Source organism: Canis lupus, chromosome 9 (assembly GCF_048164855.1).
Source record: "Canis lupus baileyi chromosome 9, mCanLup2.hap1, whole genome shotgun sequence".
Taxonomy (NCBI): Eukaryota; Metazoa; Chordata; class Mammalia; order Carnivora; family Canidae; genus Canis; species Canis lupus.
In genome coordinates, this window is record NC_132846.1 from 17,003,549 (window position 1) to 17,024,316 (window position 20,768).

Consider the following 20,768-nt stretch of genomic DNA (forward strand, 5'->3'; position numbering starts at 1 on the left):
TGACTGTCAGTAGCGCAAAGATAATATATCAAACACTTCACATTTTCTCTCCTTGAGGTAAGAAGCCCTATGTTGTTCAAGATGGCATGAACAGAGCAAGTGCTCAAGAAACATTTGCTGATGGAATCATGAATAAAAGGATGAGCATAAGAGCATAATTCACTAACAAGCATAAGAGTTACTGAGTCAAGATCATGACATGGCATGTAAATACCTTTAGGTCAACTTCAAAGTAAAGGACATACCCAATTAATTTTATATTCAATTACTAGTATAATAAATCCAACTAATTATACATTAATATGAACCAGTAATATCAGGGAATTAAGCCAACAATTACTAGTAATGACTAAAGCATTACTCCACCATTACTAATTAGCACTCTATCTCCACAGGCTGAGTCAAAAGTAAAATAACAAATCAGTTTAGCATAAAGAAAGAACCAGATGTACATAGATCCTAAGCACTAACATGAAGTTCTAGAGATTCAAGACAGATGCCACTCCATGCCATGTAGATTGAGCCATGTGAAATTGCTGTTTTGTTAAAAACATCATCAGATTCATATGGCTCAACCTAATATTTCCATGTAGGTATCCCTGTATTGAACTAAAAGTAAAGGTAATGCATTAGAATGGGTTAGGCTGGGCAGCCTAGATGGCTTAGCGGTTTAGCGCCACCTTCCGCCCAGGGCCTGATCCTGGAGTCCTGGAATCCAGTCCCACATCAGGCTCCCTGCATGGAGCCTGCTTCTCCCTCTGCCTGTGTCTCTGCCTCTCTCTCTCTCTGTGTGTCTCTCTGAATAAATAAATAAATAATCTTAAAAAAAAGAATAGGTTAGACGTATTGCTAATATATCACTCTTTGAAGAGATTTAGAAGAAATTATGTTAAGATTTCCAGCTTCTTTACATTTATAGTCTGTATTTATATATTCATTTGTACTTTTGACATTCACACATTGAATATATTCACTGAGTCCCTGCCCATAGTTACTCAAAGACATCTTAAAGAAGAGATAAATATATAAGTAAATAAAGTTCTTCAAGATTTTTAAGCTTCAGGTAAATATGTAAGCTCACTAGCAAGGCAAACTAAAATGAAACTTCCCAGTTCTTTCAGCATTCTCCATTAATCCAGAAGTGACAATACAAACACTTTTGAGGGATTCTTTCCCACTTTCTTCCTCAAAGTACAAGTCCCAGTTAAGAAAAGGAGGTCCTGAGTCTCGATGTATTGCAAAGTAAAGAAACATAGGCTATGAACATTTTGTTTAAAAAAGGAAAAAATCGGGGTATCTCAGTGGCTCAGTCAGTTAAGCATCTGCCTTTGGCTCAGGTCATGATCCCAGGGTCCTGGGATTGAGCCCTGCGTCAGGCTTCCTGCTCAGTGGGAAGTCTGCTTCTCTCTCTCCCTCTATGCCTCCCCTGACTCATGCCCTCTCTCTCTCTCAAATAAAAACATAAAATCTTTAAAAAAAAATTGAACAGGAAACAAATAAATATTTGTTTGTTGATATTGGAGATTAATATGGGATATTGGAGATTAATTTTTAATTATATGTTTATGTAATATGTGTGCACATATTTATCAAGTACCAAACATGTGTAAGGCATTATTTTGGGCACCATGGAGAACACAAGAATAATTAAAGCAGTGGTCCTCATGGAAGGATCCCCACAGATCCTTTACTGATCTTAAATTCACCCCCCCCCCCACAATAAGCTATAAGGGTAGGTAATGGCTGACAAACTAGAAAAAAGGAACAAGTAAAGTGAAGACTGGCCAGCAGGCATGGGAGGCAACACAGCAGAATCAAGGATGGCTTTATGGAGAATTGGAATTTGAATAGATCTTGAAGAATAACCTGATTCTTGGCAGACAGAAATTGGGGAGGAAGTTTTAAAGAGCCCGAAAAAAGGAACATGAGAAAAATGAAACAGAAAGAACTTAAGGACAGAGCAAGTTCAGAGAAATCCAAAAATGCCTAGAGTATATGAGTCTGGAAGGCATGGAGGAGAGGATGGGAGAATAAATGGGGCTAACATGAAGAATATCTTAACCATCCAAAAAGGAGTCAGATTTATTCTGTAGACTGTAGAAAGGCATTGAAAGATTTGGGACAAAAATAAACAATCACCAGAGCCACATTTTAAGAAGAAAAATATGGCAATCATGTGTAAAATGGGTTGGATGTGGCAGGAGGCAGGGAAGCTGAGGGTTGTACATGCAGTGGGGGTGATGGTAATAGTAGGGAGATGGGTTATAAGTCAGGAAATATGGAGGACAGGAGGAGTGGTAAGTGCAGTGACATGAACATGGAACCAAGCAAATCGATATAAGAAATATTCTGAGGCCAACATAATGGGATGTGGTGACCATTGAATGTGGGACAAGGGAGGAGCCATAAGGTAAAGAAAACATCCAATTTGTAGGGTAGGATGACTGAGTGGTTCCATTACCAAACACATGATGAGTTGATAGTGTTGGAGGGGATGTATGGACATACAGCAGGGAATGAGGAAGACAGATTTGGGTTCAGGAGAGATGACAGGGCCAATTTTGGAGTTCATCTCCTAAAGTTGAAAAGTGATGAATTTACGGATTGAGAAAATATCACATAATCAATAAGAAGAAAGGTTCTCATTAGGAGAATTAAAGTATGATAAATTATATAGTTAAACAGATCTGATTGGATTGTAAAGTAAGTTTTAAAGATCAAAGAATAAAAAAACTGGAGGAATAAACTGAGAGCTCACAGGGAAAGAGGGAAAGGAAATAGGGCAAGAGAACCCATTTAAAAAACGAAGATCGACACTTGCCATCAGGGAAATCCAAATCAAAACCACAATGAGATACCACCTCACACCAGTGAGAATGGAGAAAATTAACAAGGCAGGAAACCACAAATGTTGGCGAGGATGTTGGTGGGAATGTGAACTGGTGCAGCCACTCTGGAAAACTGTGTGGAGGTTCCTCAAAGAGTTAAAAATAGATCTGCCCTACGACCCAGCAATTGCACTGCTGGGGATTTACCCCAAAGATACAGATGCAATGAAACGCTGGGACACCTGCACCCCGATGTTTATAGCAACAATGTCCACAATATCCAAACTGTGGAAGGAGCCTCGGTGTCCATCGAAAGATGAATGGATAAAGAAGATGTGGTTTATGTATACAATGGACTATTACTCAGCCATTAGAAATGACAAATTCCCACAATTTGCTTCGAGGTGGATGGAACTGGAGGGTATTATGCTGAGTGAAATAAGTCAATCGGAGAAGGACAAACATTTTATGGTCTCATTCATTTGGGGAATATAAAAATAGTGAAAGGGAATAAAGGGGAAAGGAGAAAAAATGAGTGGGAAATATCAGAGAGGTAGACAGAACATGAGAGACTCCTAACTCGGGAAACGAACTAAGGGTGGTGGAAGGGGAGGTGGGTGGGGGGATGGGATGCCTGGGTGACGGGCACTGAGGGGGGCACTTGATGGGATGAGCACTGGGTGTTATTCTATATCTTGGCAAATTGAACACCAATAAAAAATAAATGTATAAAATAAAAAATAAAAAATAAAAAATGAAGATCGAGAGCCTAACTAGGGCAGAAGAAGGAAGGATGGCAAATCAAATTTTCAAGTCCAAATTTGCAAAGATGAAGTAAAATATGGTGCTAAATTAAGAAAAAAAAAGTTAGCTAAGAATGGGTAAGGCTCTGTTTGGGACTGCTTTATACCTAAGGCTACATATGAGGGTTAAAAAAAGAGTAACATTTCAATGAGAGGATTTGACAAACTCCAAAAGAGTTGAGTGGAAGTGAAATAAAAGGAAACTGGGATGGGCTCACCAGAAATATTTGTCTGAAAGATAGAAGGAGATTTGTTTTTCCAGTGTTACGTAAACTAATCACCGGTATTTAAAGTTTACTGACTCTTGGTAATCCCAACTTCTAGAATGACTTAGATGTTAACAGACGTGCTCCTGCATTGTTTCCACACAAAGTTGGTGACTGCCTTTTCTTGTTAGAAAAATGAGTCACACTTTCTCTTAAATATCCCCTCTACTCCTCCCTTTTTATTTGGTAATATAATTCTGAAAGAGTGGCATGTACCAAGACCTTCATTTTGACAACTCATCTCCATTTGAGAACACGTCTTAAAAAACAGAAGGCACATGGAAAGAAGGCAAAGTTTAAATAGTTTTTTCCATCCCTCTGTCTTTCCCTTGTCCGTTTGAAAGAAAAGGACTCTGGGGTTTTTACTCTGTTACCTAATCAATGACAGAGCCTTCTGAGTACATTCCAAGACAGTATACAATCCTGTGGTCTACTTGGAAATTTGTAGAGATAATATTTCAAGGAAGATACACTGTTGGTTTTGACTGGATATTCATATAAACTTTTTAAAGAGATGGATGATAGAGCTAATACTTATCTGTAAGTTTTGAATTTATATTGTTTTTTTCCCATGTAGAAAAAAATTTTCCCCTACAAATGGTTTTGTTTTTATTTTTCACTGATGACTGTAAAGGAAGGCAGAATTGTTTTATCATGAGTTTTGCTTCAGCCACTTTGGGACAAATTAAAAGTTCTAAACTCTGGTGCCAGAAAAAAAAAACAACAACAACAACAACGACGACAGGAGGCACATGTATTACTTCTTTTTTTCTAATCACTTTAGGCAGCTGCTGAATATCCTGAAAGCTTATATTTCCTGAGCATCCAAATACCTTGCTATGAAAAATTACATACCCTAAAAAATTGGGCCATTTTGAAGTCTAATTTTGTGAAAATATTAACAGACATCAGTAGTTGCATAAAATTTAAATTCAATGGAGGTACCATAGCCTGGCCATGTGATACACAGAAACAATGCAGAGCAGCAGTGCAGGCACACCTGCCTTTTGGTATCATAATAGGCTCTGCAGATCAGATGGCATGGAACTCTGACAAGAAAGTGAGCAGATTGGAAATATATGGAAAAGCCTGGGACTCTCTACAGCAGACATATTTCAGTCACTCTGTGAGAGTTTATAACAATTTGGCCTTTGTTTATTTTGCCAATAACCAAAGGCAAAGATAAGAATAAATCTTTAAATGTGATCATTACTATACCATGTTAAAGTTATAAGTGTGAACCTGGGGATTTTTGAGCCAATAAACTATAATATTTATAAAAAGTTCAAAAATGAACAAAGTTCAAGAATTATATCTGAGTATAGTTCTCTAAGGATATAAAAAACTAATACAGAGTCTGAATACATAAAACAAGAAACCAAGTAGTATAATAAAAGGTAATCAAACTTGGACCTACAGTGAGAAAGAAAAACTAGTAATAGTACCCAACATTTCAGCAAGGAAATGATTAAGCTGACTCCTTGACTGATGACGAAGATGACGATTGCCGTTTTAAAAGCACTTTTGAGGCACATATTATCTCATTTAATCCTCAACAGTCCTATAAGGAAAATAATCATCCCATTTTACAGATGAGGAAATTGAAGCTTCCTGGAACTCCTGACAGGATATACAAAACTAGGCAGAAGTCAAGACATACATAAAGAACTTGACTAATGACATCAAAGAAAAATCACCTACCAAAGAAAGATGCTAGAGAATAAGGAAGCACAGCAGATGACTAAAGGCTATATTACAATGAAATATACATTAGAAATCCAATATAAATCAAGGAAAAAAGTAAGAAATAATTTTTTTCTTTTAACACACTAACATTCCACCTGGAAAACAAAGTCAAAGAAATGTATTTTGTATATTTCCACTGTTTAAAAAGATAACAGTTGTTCAATGATTACAAAATTAACACATACATTACAGTTCTACAAATTCAACCGTTAAAAATGTAATTTTAAGATGGTTTTATTTGGCTAAGAAAGCACCTAGAAAAAGTGGTGGTCCAAATATTTTCTAGATAACCTTGTTTAGTGTGTGGCACATACATATCCAGTGCCCAAATCCTGAGGTGACAGCTTTACTGTCTCCTTTTTGGCAACAATAATAGAAACCCCAACAGGTGACAAATGAGAGGAAATCTGGGGACCATGGTTGATAGCACGGAAGTGATCAAGCAATAGTCACAGGAGGAAGAATCAAAGTTCAAGACACCCTGCAGAAGTAGAGTCACAGGAAAAAACAAACTAAAAATGTGAGTTGCAGAGAAAACATCTGTAAGCAGTGCTACTGTTGGGGGAGGCAGACCCTCAGGCAGCCCCTTGCCAGGCAGCATCAATGTAAACCAACACCTCAGCCATGGGAATTTCTGCTCCAGATCAAAAGGACAGCAGCAATGCCATCTGCTGTTTGCTTAGAAAAATGGTAAGAGCAGATGTTTCCATGTGCTGACCTGCCATCCCTTGACTAAGAGGCCACTTGAAAAATAATCATGAAATAGCACAGGAGAACATCTGCACAGTGTACAGCAGACCACCAATCACGCAGCATAGGAAGAAAGGAAGGCGCAGTGAGCCCATGAAACAATTGTAGGCAGGTCCCAAACAAGTGTTGGGGGTCCCCTTATGTGTACATGGCTTATGAGAACATATAAGACATTCTGACCACTCCTTGTGCCAAACTGATCTCAACCTTTATATGTTCTGAGCAATTTTGACCTGAGTAATTTTGGTGAGCAAGCCCTAACTGATGTCAAATATCTTCCCAAGGCTCATAGCTACACAGTCGCTTCTCAGACTTCTCTCTGTTGTTACACAGAATCTCATTTGATTTTGTATAGTCCATATTTTAGGCATCACTGAAATTAAATAATTAGCAGTTCCTTAAGAACAAGCCATCGCCTGTTGATGAAAAAAAAAACAAAACAAAACTCAAATGCAAAGGGCCTGTACAACATGGGGTCAGGACACGGTGAGTGAATTTTCATCCACCAATCTGGCTAAACCAAGCTCCAGGAGGCCCTCACCCCCAGGGTGAGGCTGATTCAAGCCTAGGCTCTTGGAAATTGCTGAGTCACTCTCCAGGCACCAGGGGGTCAAGCAGATGCTTGGCCTCAGGAGGAACCAAGTTTCATTCAGTATTTGCACCTCATGTAGGCTCCCCTGACTGTGTTGCCACACCTGCCACCCTATGGGAGTTGATCCTCTAGCTTTGAGAGCCCTGCGTGAAAAGTACTAGTCATCTCTTCTTGCCTCCCGGCTGGATGGAAGTCCTTGGGCCTCATCTCCCACTAGCTAATCATCATCACAGCCACTCAAGTTATTTTCTCAGCCAGAACACATGTACTTGGGAATAAATGTTATTCAGATCATAAGTTTTCCCTTTATGTAATTGCAGGACAAAATGTTTACATGACCTGCCTTTCCTCTTAAACACATTACACTTTTCTACTTAGGAGTTTGATTTCAAGGCATTATTTTTTTTCTAACTTCATTTAATTATTTATTCCATCCTCCATCTTTACTTTTCTGATTGAGAGATCCATTGACTAATATGTCCTCAACATTTTGGTTTTGTAATTTGGAAGGAGGAGATGTGGCTCATTTTTAAATAAACACTTCCTTCTCCTGATATGAATGGGGCATTCTTTTTTAATTGATCAGAGAGGGAGGACTCAATCTGATTCTTTTTTGCAAATCCAGTGGCACAAAGTAAATGCTCAAGTGTTTTAACAAATTAAAAAAAAAAAAAGTTTTCAGGAAAGGTCTCACCGAAAATTTTTGCCATATCACCACCAGAAATAATATAGATTCTCCCTAAAAATGATACACACACACACACACACACAAAAAATGATACACAAACACTGGTGGGGACCTCTAGGTCTGTAATAGCTGCCATCGCTTCCTCCCAAACTCTTGGTGAAACAATTGTTGCTACCTCTCCTCTTTTACAGCAGGACAACCTTTGAAGAAAAATGTTACAACATCATTTTCTGTATGTTCTAACACAAGAGATGCCTTCTAATAAAATTCGTTTTCTTAGATCCTACCAACTAGTGTCATAGCAGATGACACTATTGTCTATACCACACACATCGTTCCCAAAGAGAGAAGATATCACTTAAAATATAAAGATATTACTTAATTTAAAAAAATTGAAACACATGCTGTACCCTTCAAAGTTGTAGTCTTGTTAAGACAAATGGATATCATTAGCATTCTCTTTGCACTTGGCACTTAAGGAATTATTTTGGATATGCCCTCAGAGGTTTTCATTTTCTTCTCCTTTTTCTGTTATACTTTCCTCAGTGGTCATAAAGTTTTTCTTTTGAGAGTTAATTTGAATTTTGTAAATATTCAAATGTCATTTGGAGGAAACCATGAGCAATAATGTGATCCAGCTAGATACCATTTGGTTAAAATCAAGATGTGATTATAAAGTTACTATAGGAGTGATTGTTTTCTTCTGTGACTCAAACTGGCTCTAAAAGAATAACAAAGATTTTTTGGGCAGCAGTAGAACTGCTGCAACAATTCTAAGATGGCAATTTTAAGTGGATACTACTTATCTGTATATAAATAATAAATGTATATAGATGTATATAAATAAATTGTTTCATAATGGTACTCATACTTCAAAGTAAAATATAAAATCTAATATGTAGAATTATGAACATAATATCTACATGCTTTTAGTATGTTCTAGAATATCACAATTATTTGGCTTGGAAGATCAAGTTTTGCATGTTATCCACCATTTCTCTTTTAGACTTAGTTATTCTCAACTGAGTTGGAAGTGAATGTCCTTTTCCCAGAGAGTTAGGTGATATCAGTCCCTGGGCCATTGATTGCCTGTAAATCAGGCACATTGTGAGGATCAGAGTAATGTTGGATAACTTACTACGGTCATTACTACCTAGCAGCTATTCTTAACCTTTATAAGATACTGTGCCATAAGACAACAATATAGCATAACCGTTTAGATGTCATGATGCTGGTACTAGCAAAACCCAAGTATTTGTCAAGTATCTTGTTCTTTGAGGAACTCAAACAAAGTAGACTATGGGGTCTTTTCCCTCAGAGCTTATATCAGTATACTGGAAAACAAGTCAACCAAAAATTTCAGTAAAAATTAATGTAGAGGACTGTGAAGTAATCTAAAAACTAGCTGAGGTAGTATTTTTTCAAACTTGCTCAAACTGTCTAAAGGTAAACAATCAACAATCTTTTGATTGGTTAAATAAATAACAGATCATGGAGGCCATCAAAATCCACTTTAAAAATTTTTGGTGTAAATTAAATATGGTGCTAACATCTTCATTTTTTATTTTTTATATAGAAAGAAAAGAATTCTGTGCATGGCAAAGGATCTGCAGACTATAATCCAGCAAATTCTAAGGCCAAATTTAAATGAAACATAAATTCCTAATCTGTTTCCTGGAAGCTAATTCTTTCTCAATTAAACAATGAGATTTTCCTTAAAAACAAAACAAAAACACTCAAATGCATGGACAGTGTATCCTCTGAGTGTAATTCCAGTCCTCGTCCAATGCTCAGGGATTTAACCTAATAATTAGTTATGTACACAGCAGCCCTAAGGTCAGTGACATTTTTTTTCTGGCTTGTAGGATGAGACCATCATAGAAGAGGTTGTTCTTTGTCTTCTATTTATTTACTAAAGCATAAGTTGGGTATATATAATGACAACTATTTAAAAAAACACTGAGCTGAATATTTATTCTACTCAATACTCAACAGGCTGATTTAGAAACTGAATTTACCTCTTGCATTTTTAATGAAGTGAATGACTGTTTTGGTGTCATGCAAACAACACTCTGTAAGTTTTCTACTGGCCATCCCTATGAGTATGCGACCTTTACAATATGAATGTAGTGACCCGGGGCAGCCCGGGTGGCTCAGCAGTTTAGCGCCGCCTTCAGCCCAGGGTGTGATCCTGGAGACCCAGGATCGGGTCGCATCGGGCTCCCTGCGGGGAGTCTGCTTCTCCCTTCTGCCTACGTCCCTGCCTCTGCCTTTCTCTGTGTCTCTCATGAATAAATAAATAAAATCCTTAAAAAAATAAAAAAATAAAAAAGAATGTAGTGACCCTATATAGTCATTTATTCCGGAAAATGCTCATAAAACATGGAGAATATCTGTTACTATCAACACTATGTGATTTTAGTGCTTAGAAGTAAACACTAAAAGCTCAGTCTCAAACTGAACTTTGTAACTGATTTTAGAATCTTTTAAACTCCTTTCAAAAAAATGTATGAAGAAGTTGTTTTAAAATATACTGTCACAGAAATCGTGACTCATTTAATAATTAAAATTATTCATTGTGTATTATTCATAGTATAGTGTGGACACGCCTTAATGAATTGACTCAAGTGTACAAAAATAGTAAAACATTACTCAAATATCACAACACAGTAATCTTATTTTCATCCAGTTGGTCTTGCTTACAGGAAACAAAGAACAAAATTTTTAAAATACACGGAAATGTATGAATAGTAGGATATTTAACCTTTAGTGATCTTAGTACATTTTTGGTAGTTTTTTACATTGGCTAATGCAGATATACTTTACTAAGTAATATTCTCTTTAGGGATCCCTGGGTGGTGCAGCGGTTTGGCACCTGCCTTTGGCCCAGGGCGCGATCCTGGAGACCCGGGATCGAATCCCACATCGGGCTCCCGGTGCATGGAGCCTGCTTCTCCCTCTGCCTGTGTCTCTGCCCCTCTCTCTCTCTCTCTGTGACTATCATAAATAAATAAAAATTAAAAAAAAATGAAACTTTCTCTCTCTCTCTGTGACTATCATAAATAAAAAAAGTAATATTCTCTTTATCTAAGGGAATATACTTGTTTGTGTTGCTTTACTTTTCCAAGTCAACATTAAAGACACTGATTGCCTCTGAATTTTTTTTCAAAATAGGCAAAGGAATGGCTAATAACCATCATAAAGTATGCCTGAATAATAATCCAAAACAAACATTTGGCCTTTTATCTCATATTAAATATTTGAGGACTTTAATACCCATAAAGTTTTTTAAAAGAACGTTATTTTTCTCTTCACTTGACATTCAAGAGTCTTATATATAGACTCTGAAACATGGTATAAAGGTCTTCTAGACATTATACACTTATTGAGTGCATTTTTGGTGAATAGTCTATATGGCTGGGTACATTTTCATAGCTTTGCATCTTTCTATTATTTTTAATCTAAAATTAGATGTGAGAGGGAAAATCATAGCCGGGCTATTACAGTCTGAATTACTTATTTCACATATTTTGGGGATGCCTACTTATGCCATATATATATACATATATATATATATATATATATATATATATATATATATAAATTGGCATAGGAGATAGTATATGGCAGTAAACAAAACAAAACAAAACACCCTATCCTCATAGCTTAATATTATCTCTGCCTTTCTTACCCCATATATTTATGAGAAATACATTCCATGTAACCCAAGGATAGTGGCAAACTCAATTGGATTCTGTGTAATCTATTGTCTTTCCTCTTATTTCCTTTTCCTTTCATTTGCTCCATCATAGCTATTTAAGGGACAGTGTTGTAAACAAAGAATTGCAATGACACTGTATTATATAAAATTGCTTATTTTTTTAAAAATATTTTATTTATTTATTCATGAGAGACACACAGAGAGAGAGAGAGGCAGAGACACAGGCAGAGGGAGAAGCAGGCTCCATGTAGGGAGCCCAAGGCGGGACTCTATCCCCGGTCTCCAGGATCCTGCCCTGGGCTGAAGGCGGCGCTAAACCGCCGAGCCCCCGGGGGCTCCCCATACAAAATTGCTTATGATACTGTTTTAAAGATAGAGACTAAGGGAAAGAGTATGAAATGATGTGCAGCCAAGAAGAGGGTATTACATTTCAGAATTTCCTTTCCTCTCTGAGATCTCATCAGGCTTCCCAGACATTTTAACATTGACACCGGTAAGTGATGAACATATAGTTCAAACACAGATGAAGATCCTTATATACTTAAAAGAACCACACTTGTCTACACCCAACTGGGGCTTGTTCAATGGAAATAATCCTGTTCACCTACAGGTCAAACTTAAGAGAGGTGAGACGAAGAGTAAAAAGCCTGGTATAATTTGATGTTCCCTTAAAAAATGAAAAGAGGAAAATTTTCTCACTTATTTTTGTTTATCAGCTCATGTCATTATAACTTTAGATAGAGCTGATCAAGTTTAAAATTGACATACTGTTGAAGAGAATAATGGAAAAACTGGATTCACTCAAGAAAATCAACCTCAAATCCTCCAAGGTTGAAAATGAAAAGGGACTCTTCCCTTGGGAAGGAACATCTGAGTCAGGCCCTGACTCTGGTCCTCCTGAATGATCCTGACTCTTGAGTGACATGCTAAATAGCACCACCAACACTAACACTGGCTGAGAGTTACTGCAGTCCCCTTAGTACTCAGAGAAAACAACTCAGAAATATCCTTAACAGTCTACATTGCTGCAAAGGTAGACCGGATAGGCAAGGAAAGAAAACAGAAGCAACTGGAGAATCTGGTTTTTAAGTCATGGTTTGTGAATCCTGGTGTTCAGAACCCATTTCTACTATTATTTTATACAATGTGTATTTAAATATTTACCAATTTTTTTGCCCACCATTCTTTCTTTCATCTCAAACCTTTCTGATAAGGTCTTCTCGTGCTTGAAGTATAAAGTGTTTTTCTTGAAGTTTTTTTGGTAAATGGAAAGACATACTTATATTAGTTTGCTAAAGGTGCCAAACAAAATATCCAAGAATGGGTGGCTTAAACAACAGAATTTTATTTTGTCTCAGTTCTAGAGGCTCGCAGTTCAAAATCAAAGAACTGGCAGGGTTGATTTCTCCTAAGGTCTTTCCTTGGTTTGCAAATGACCGTTTTCTGATTATTTCATCCCATATGATTATACTTCTGTGCACACATACAACATGGTGTCTCTCTTTGTATGTTTTAATCTCTTCTCCTATAAAGATACCAAGCAATTTGGAGGAGGGCTCACCCTAATGGCTTTGTTTTAACTTAATTACTTCTTCAAAGGTCTTATCTCCAAATACAGTTACATTCTAAAATACTGGGGGTTAGGGCTTCAATATAAAATTTTGGGAGTGCACAAGTCAGTCATAACACTACTAGAGATAAACTCTGTTTTCAACTGAAAATATCTTTGTTTTGTGCTCATTAATAAAATACGGTTTGGTGGTTACAAAAATCTAGATTGACAACATTGTAAAAAATGTTCTCCATTTTTTCCTGGCCTTCCCTGCGGCTATTGAGAAATCTACTGTTAGTCAGCTATCATTTCTTTTTAGATGATTCATCTTTTCTTTCTGGCTGTTTTTAGGTTTTTTGTCTTTTTAAAAATTTTATTTATTTGTTTACTAATAATTACAGTGTAGTTAACATACACTGTTATATTGGTTTCAAGGCATATAATGATTCCAAAATTCTATAAATTACTCAGTGCTCATCAAAATAAGTGCATCCTTAATCCCCTCTACCTTCTTCACCCATTCTCCCCCCACTCACCTCCCCTGTAGTAACCATCTGTTCTCCTTAGTTAAGAGTTTGGTTTGCTTCTTCATTTTTTCTTTGTTTTGTTTCTTTTTTTAAAAAATTTATTTATTCATGAGAGACACAGAGGGAGAGGCAGAGACACAGGCAGAGGGAGAAGCAGGCTCCCTGCAGGGAGCCCAATGTGTGACTCAATCTCAGGACCCCAGGATCACGACCTGAGCCAAAGGCAGACGCTCAACCACTGAGCCACTCAGGTGCTCCTTTTGTTTTGTTTCTTAAATTCCACATGTAAGTGAAATCATATGGTATTTCTTTTTCTCTGATTGAGTTATTTCACTTAGCATTATACTCTGTAGACCCATCCATGTTGTTGCAAATGGCAAGATTTCATTTGTTTTTATGGCTGAATAATATTCAGTGTGTGTGTGTATGGGGGTGTGTCTGTGTGTGTATATATCACATCTTCTTTATCCATTCATCTATCAGTGGACACTTGGGCTGCTTCCATAATTTGGCTGTTGTAAATAATACTACAATAAATATAGGGGGGCATATATTCTTACAATTTAGTGTTTTCATGTTCTTTGGGTAAATACCCACCCTGTAGTGCAATTACTAGATCATATGGTTATGCACTGTTAGTAGGAATGCAAACTGGGGCAGCCACTGGTGCAGTGGAAAACACTATGGAGTTCCTCAAAAAAAAAATTAAAAATAGAATTACCTTATGATCTTCTCTTTGTCTTTGGTGTTCTGCAGTTTTACTATGATATGTCTGTGTATAGACTTTTAAAATTTTTCTGCTTGGGATATGATAGTGCTACCTTTACTTGTGGAATTTCTTTTAAAGATTTCATTTATTATTTGAAAGAGAGAGCATGAAAGAGAGCAGAGGGCACAAGCAGGGAGGGAGGGAAGAGGACTACATGGAGAGGGAGAAGCAGACTCTTCATTGAGCAGGGAGCCTGATGAGGGGCTGATCCCAGGACCCCGAGATCATTACCTGAGCCAAAGGCAGACACTTAACTGACTGAACCACCTAGGTGCCCTACTTGTGGAATTTTACATTTCATCTGTTTCAAACATCAGTTATTTTTTTAAATATTGATGCTTCTCCATTCTCTTCAGTATACCATCTGGACAGTCTATCAGATGTATAGTGGACCTTTGCATTGCATTTTTGATGTCTCCTAACTTCTCAATTCTACTTTCACTCCTTTTTGTCTCTTTGAGCCACTTTTGATAATTTCTTTAGCTCCTTCTTCCAATTCACCATATTCTTTTCAATTTTTTTATCTTCTATTTGGCTTGTACATTGGATTCTTAACATCAACATTTTTCGTTCACTTTTACAAGTTAAATTTAGTTCTTTTTCTAACCTGAATAATAGCTTTTAGAAGTCTCTTTTCCCTTGTGTGCTTAAATTCCATTTTTCATTTCTTTAAAAATTGTCTAACAGTATTTTACTTTTTTTAATCTTATAATTCAAATACCTAAAATTTTTATAGATTTAAATCTTTTTTTTTTATTTGTTTCTACTGACTCCCATTCCTTATTTGGTGAATTTCTAAAATTGTGCAATAATTTTTAAAATGCTCTATTTTGAAATAAATGCAAACTTAGAGAAGAATTGCAAGAATAGCACAAAGAATTTCTTTAAATCCTTCACTCTGAATTCCGAGAGTTTCTTTAAGTGTTCAAATTATGTACTTCATAGCAAAGAATACAATCAAGAATAACACAATGCACTTAGTTCCTATGCTTCTTCAGTGTCCTTTTATCTCAAAGAGTTCTTAAGTCTTTTCTGGACCTTCAGGATATTATCATTTTCTAAGATTATATAGGTCAATGATTTTGTAGAATGTGTCTCACTTTGAGTTTTTATGATGCTTCTTCATGATAAGATTCAGCTTCTTAAACAAGTATGCTGTTACCTCAGGGCAATATATCAGGAGGCACATGATGTCAAATATTAGCCTATATTGATATTTCTTGACTGAATTAATTTTATTATAATGGCTACTATATTTTCTAATTATATTACCTCTACATTTAATGACATTCCACATAAAAAAGTTTCTCTTATCCCTGTAACCTATTTGTTTATACAGTGAGGACTCTGGAGTCCTATTTTATTCAATGTGATATAAGCCATTAGAATTATTTTAGTGCTCAAATTGTCCCAAATTTGGTCAGTAAGAGCCTCTTCAAACAGTTTTGTATGTCCTTTTCATATATTCCCATCATTCTTTGAGTATGTCGTTACTTTCTGGTATAAGACTTCCAAGCTGGGCAGCCTGTGTAGCTCAGCGGTTTAGTGCCACCTTCAGCCCAGGGCATGATCCTGAAGACCCGGGGTTGAGTCCCATGTCGGGCTCCCTGCATGGAGTCTGCTTCTCCCTCTGTCTGTGTCTCTACCTCTCTGTCTCTCTGCTTCTCATGAATAAATAAATAAAATATTAAAAAAAAGACGTCCAAGCTTATCTTAGACTATCCTTGCCCCAACCCTGATATCAGCCATTTCTCCAAGGAACCTTTTAGTGGAAAATGATACTTTAGTTCCTTTTAGTGGAAAATGGTACTTAGAAACGATGGTCTCAGTATTACATGTGCTCTTAATTACAGAGATCTTTCAGGCACTCTCAAGTGGACAGAGCAACAAAATATATTCATGTACATATATACACAAGTCTACATACACACATTTTTACTTTTATATTTATTTCTATACCTATCTATCTCTATATTGGAAGTCATGAGTTCATACCAATATCTGCAATTCCGATCCAATGCCACAGGGTATGCTCTGTATTCTCCTTTTCATATTAGTAACGTCCATCTCCAAAAGTGAGAAATTTTATTTCCATTTTCCTCAGTCCATTCACTTATTTGCTCAATCTCCCTAAATGTAGCCAATGCCCTGACCCTGCTGGGCCTCCACTCACTTGGCTGCCTGGATGATTTTTATGAACTCATTTAATTGGACTTTATCTGTGGGAATCCCAAACAACTATAGTGAGGTTGCTTCCCTATAAAGAGGATTTGAGTTTCTTTCTCCCATGAGACTAAGGCATAATCATTGTGAGATCATGTAAACTTCCCTACAGAGGGTCCTGGATAATCCAGAAATTTTAGGATAGCAATCTGATATTATAGGAAGCCTCAGTCTAAGTCTCCTGATCCAATCATTTATTGCTCCCCTTTCTGACTTCAGTTCTCAGTTGTTTGGGGGAGAGATTATTTCAAGGGTGGGGTTTTCTCTGATTGTTTTTGTTAGTTTTTATTTTGTATTGTTTTGTTTGTTTGTTAGGTGTTCTCTGTTTCTTTATTGCTTTGTTTTTGCACTTAAAGATTCTCTTAAAGACTTAGCTTCTTGCAGTCCTGGGAATGCTTTGAGAGTTAGGCTTCTAATTTATCTATATTTAGTTGTACTAAGTAATGGAGCCTTTCAGAGTATCTAATCAGCCATACTTTATATGTCTATAAGCTTATCTATATTGATCCTGTGCCCTATATACTAAAATTATTAATACCCTTGAAACACCATGGGAATTTCTGCTATCGTCTAGTTTCTGTTTCAAAGCAGGAAAAAAAAAAAAGTAAGACAAGAGAAATTATTGGGTAACACTTCTATTTTGTTCTTATCTGAAAATATGGACTCTTTTTAGCAGGGTTATGATGAGTCTTTTTTAATCTTAAAGATAAAAATGTCATTAACATTCCTTTGATCCTGTCCCCTAATTTGACACATGAAGAAAACATGGCCCCGAGAAGATGGATTTCTACCAAAGTAAATGGCATTTGGTGGGTTTGCTTAGATTATTTAGAACTGAGGTCTCTGGTCCACTATTGCTAATTTATTTCTGTACAATTTTCTTTTTCTTTTTTTTTTTAATTATTTATTTTTGATAGTCACACAGAGAGAGAGAGAGAGAGAGAGAGAAAGGCAGAGACACAGGCAGAGGGAGAAGCAGGCTCCCTGCACCGGGAGCCCGACGTGGGATTCGATCCCGGGTCTCCAGGATCGTGCCCTAGGCCAAAGGCAGGCACCAAACCGCTGTGCCACCCAGGGATCCCCAATTTTCTTTTTCTAACCAAACTCTATGATTCTTTTTTTCACAAGTATATTTTAATGTTTCCCACTTCTTAAAATAATTCATGACTTACAGAAAAAATTTTAAGTGCATTGAAGTATAAAGAAAATGAACTGTATTTGTAATCTTATTACTTGGAAATAACTACTGTTAACATTTTAGAGTTTTTAATGCTTACATCCTTTATTTTTATAGTTGAGATCATACCATATAGTTTTGTATCTTTTTTTCATATAATAGCATTAATATTTCCACACCTCATTAAAATCTCTTCAGAAGCATTATTTTTGATGCTATACAATATTTCATCATATGGATGTACTTAAGTATAGTGAACTATTCACCTTCAGTAAATATTTAGATTTTTTTCCCTTTTTTCCTATTATACATACTATTCTAAAGCAATTCTATTATTTTTATTCAAATGTTAGTCCACACCAATAATTATTCCCTAGAACAGCCTCCTGGAATTAGATGTACTAGGTCAAAAGATGTGAATGTTATTAAGATTTGGCAGGGATACATACTGCCAAATTACATATTACCAATTTATGGTACTTACTGCTGGGTTTAAGAGAGCTGCTCATATCTTGTCTTTACCATGATTCTTCCATATGGGTTTGACCATTCTCAAGTATTTCTTTTCATTATTTTCCTAAATATTTTCCTAAAGTTCCAAGTTAAAGGGCTCTTAAACTATGGAGTGGAGCCTGGGGATGCCTAAGCTAGCCCTCCAACTAGATAGGCCTGTGTAAGGATGACCATAGGAGCATCTGAAAAGCCCTGCTGTGAAGGGCTACTTTTTTCTACTCCCTCTGGTAACATGACCTTGTGGGGAGATCTTGGGTAAGAAAGATAAGCCTCACTGAGACTTACTTTCCTTATCTGTAAGATGAAATATTGATGCCTATCTGGTTGCAAGGAGTAAATGCAAAATTGTCTGATACTTCTTTATCCCCTAATTAGTCCTTCCTATCAAGGAATCTCTACACTTAAGATGATTTCATGGACTAGATAAAATAGGATATACTTCTTCTATAAGTTACAGTATTCACAGGTTAGTTAGTCAGCATGTATACCCTTCTACCATTTATCTGACAGGTGAGTTGATATATTAGATGCTTATATGTTTGTAATGAGGTGGCATGAAAGAATGGGGCTTTAAAGGGGCTAGCATCCAGGATGTAAAAACCAAAATGGGAATATTTTATATGATAGATTTTATCCTGTTTTGACTAATTAGATCAGGCTCCTCTATCTAGGAACATGAGGAGTGCCTAGCAAGGAGTTAAGTGTTTATTGCAATCTCACCTCTGGGTATACATATACATTTAAAAAACTTTTAAAAGCTTCACTCAGAAGCTGAGTGGAATTGGATATACTGAATTGAAACCTCTGTGGGATGAGGCCAAGGTATCTGCAATTTTTAAAGCTCCCTAGCTGATTCTGATTCACTGCCAAGGTTGAGGTTTAATGGATAAAGTGGTTCATAGATTCTGGAATGTAAGAGCTGGAAATGGTCATCTAAACCTTTAATTAAACAATCTTGATTTATATATTAGGAACCAAGGCCTACAGAGGTTTAATTACTTGTTAAATATCCCATAGTTTGGTAATAACAGGACGAAAACCTAGAATTCTAGCACATTGCCAGAATGTCTTCAAGAAGCCTATTAGAAGACAAACATCTCATAGAATGCAAAAATCATTTTTTTGAAAGAAATTACTGCCATGTGGCAAGGGGTCTTTATTGCTCTTGTTTCTAAATGATCATATTTCATATTGTATGTATATGCAGGATGAAAAAATTGGATTTCATTTCTCACCTACATGAAGGGCCAAATAATGCATGCTTTGTCATTTGCTCTCCCCCAGGAAGTGAGCAACTATTGTGGCAATATAGAATCTTTGTTCTCACCAGCACATCAAGTCCTCTTAACTTTTTCAGTTTTCAAAACTGTTTAGATGTATAATGGTCAAAACGTAGTCAAAAAGATTTTCCAAGGGCTGCCACCTCTAAAATCCTTTTTGATTCCTAAAATGTAATTATTATCACTGCGATGTACTCTGTGAACATCCCTCTCTGAACACATATTGTTTTTGACTATTACAGCCTGCTAATGAACTTTTAAAATCATATTATTTATGAAATTTTAACTATGACTTTGCTTTAACTTTAAAAGATTTCTTGGAGGAAAAGACAACCTTAACCATACAAAAATGCCTGGCTCATTTTTATTCATTAGGGGCTATGTTGGGAAGCACTGGGTCCTAAAATATCGCTTAAAGGCCCGGAGTTCACAGCTGACACGTTCTTAACATTTATAGTGATTCTAGAGACCCTCAGTATCTATTGCTACAGTTCCTTCTCTCAGTGTTTTTGTTGGATTGGATTTACAGCCAACTGGTTGTAATTGACCCTCTATTGGGACAAGTTAGGATATGAGCATATGACTTTTCTGTAAAAAAGAGAGAGAGAGAGAGAGAAAGAGAGTGACCAAGAAAAAAAAAATCACCATTGATATTTATCTTGAACTTCCTTCATTTCCAGCTTCTCTGGCAGCAAGTCAAAATGCTGTCATAAAGCAGAATTCCCAGTAAAAAGGGTTCCTAGGGAAAGGCCACATTTCTGAATGCAAAAGCATATAGGAAGAAGTATAATAGAAAAGACAAGAATTTCTCTGTCCTTTAGACACACATGACACCTAAATCTTGCCACAAAAGTGGGGTCTGCCACCTGAGATTCCAAGTTAGCATTTCCCTATAGGAAAATTGGTCATAAACAGTCTAAGGACAAATGGGGACAGGAGGTGTGGAAACCTCTATCAGCTAATCATGAAAAGCAAAGGCCTGTCAAGCTACATAAGCCCTCTCAGCCCCCAAAAGCACTACCTCCAGCTTGCTCTATGGAACTGATCTGTGGGTTCTCTTCCACTTCCTCATTTAGTAGACCATCTCCCCAAAGACAGAAACTAATTAAGGTTTTACCCACTGAATGAGAGTCTAAAATTCTTTCTCATTTAACCTATCGTGATTGGTTTTGAGAAGCCTGAAAAAAGAAATAGAAATAATTCTGTATGGGGTGCATGAAATGCTTACAAATTTATCTCCCAAAGTAACTTTCACTACCAAGTCTACTATACAGACTATTGATCCGTCACAATCTAATTTTAAGAATCTAAAACTAAAGCTTCCAAGCTCTTT

General features: G+C 36.5%; 1 protein-coding gene across 10 annotated transcripts in view; it reads right to left on the minus strand.

Moving 5' to 3' along the window:
* SLC25A21 (solute carrier family 25 member 21) overlaps nt 1-20,768 on the minus strand; it is a 469,006-nt gene that overhangs the window by 278,590 nt on the left and 169,648 nt on the right. The gene's annotated exons all lie outside the window — the stretch shown is intronic.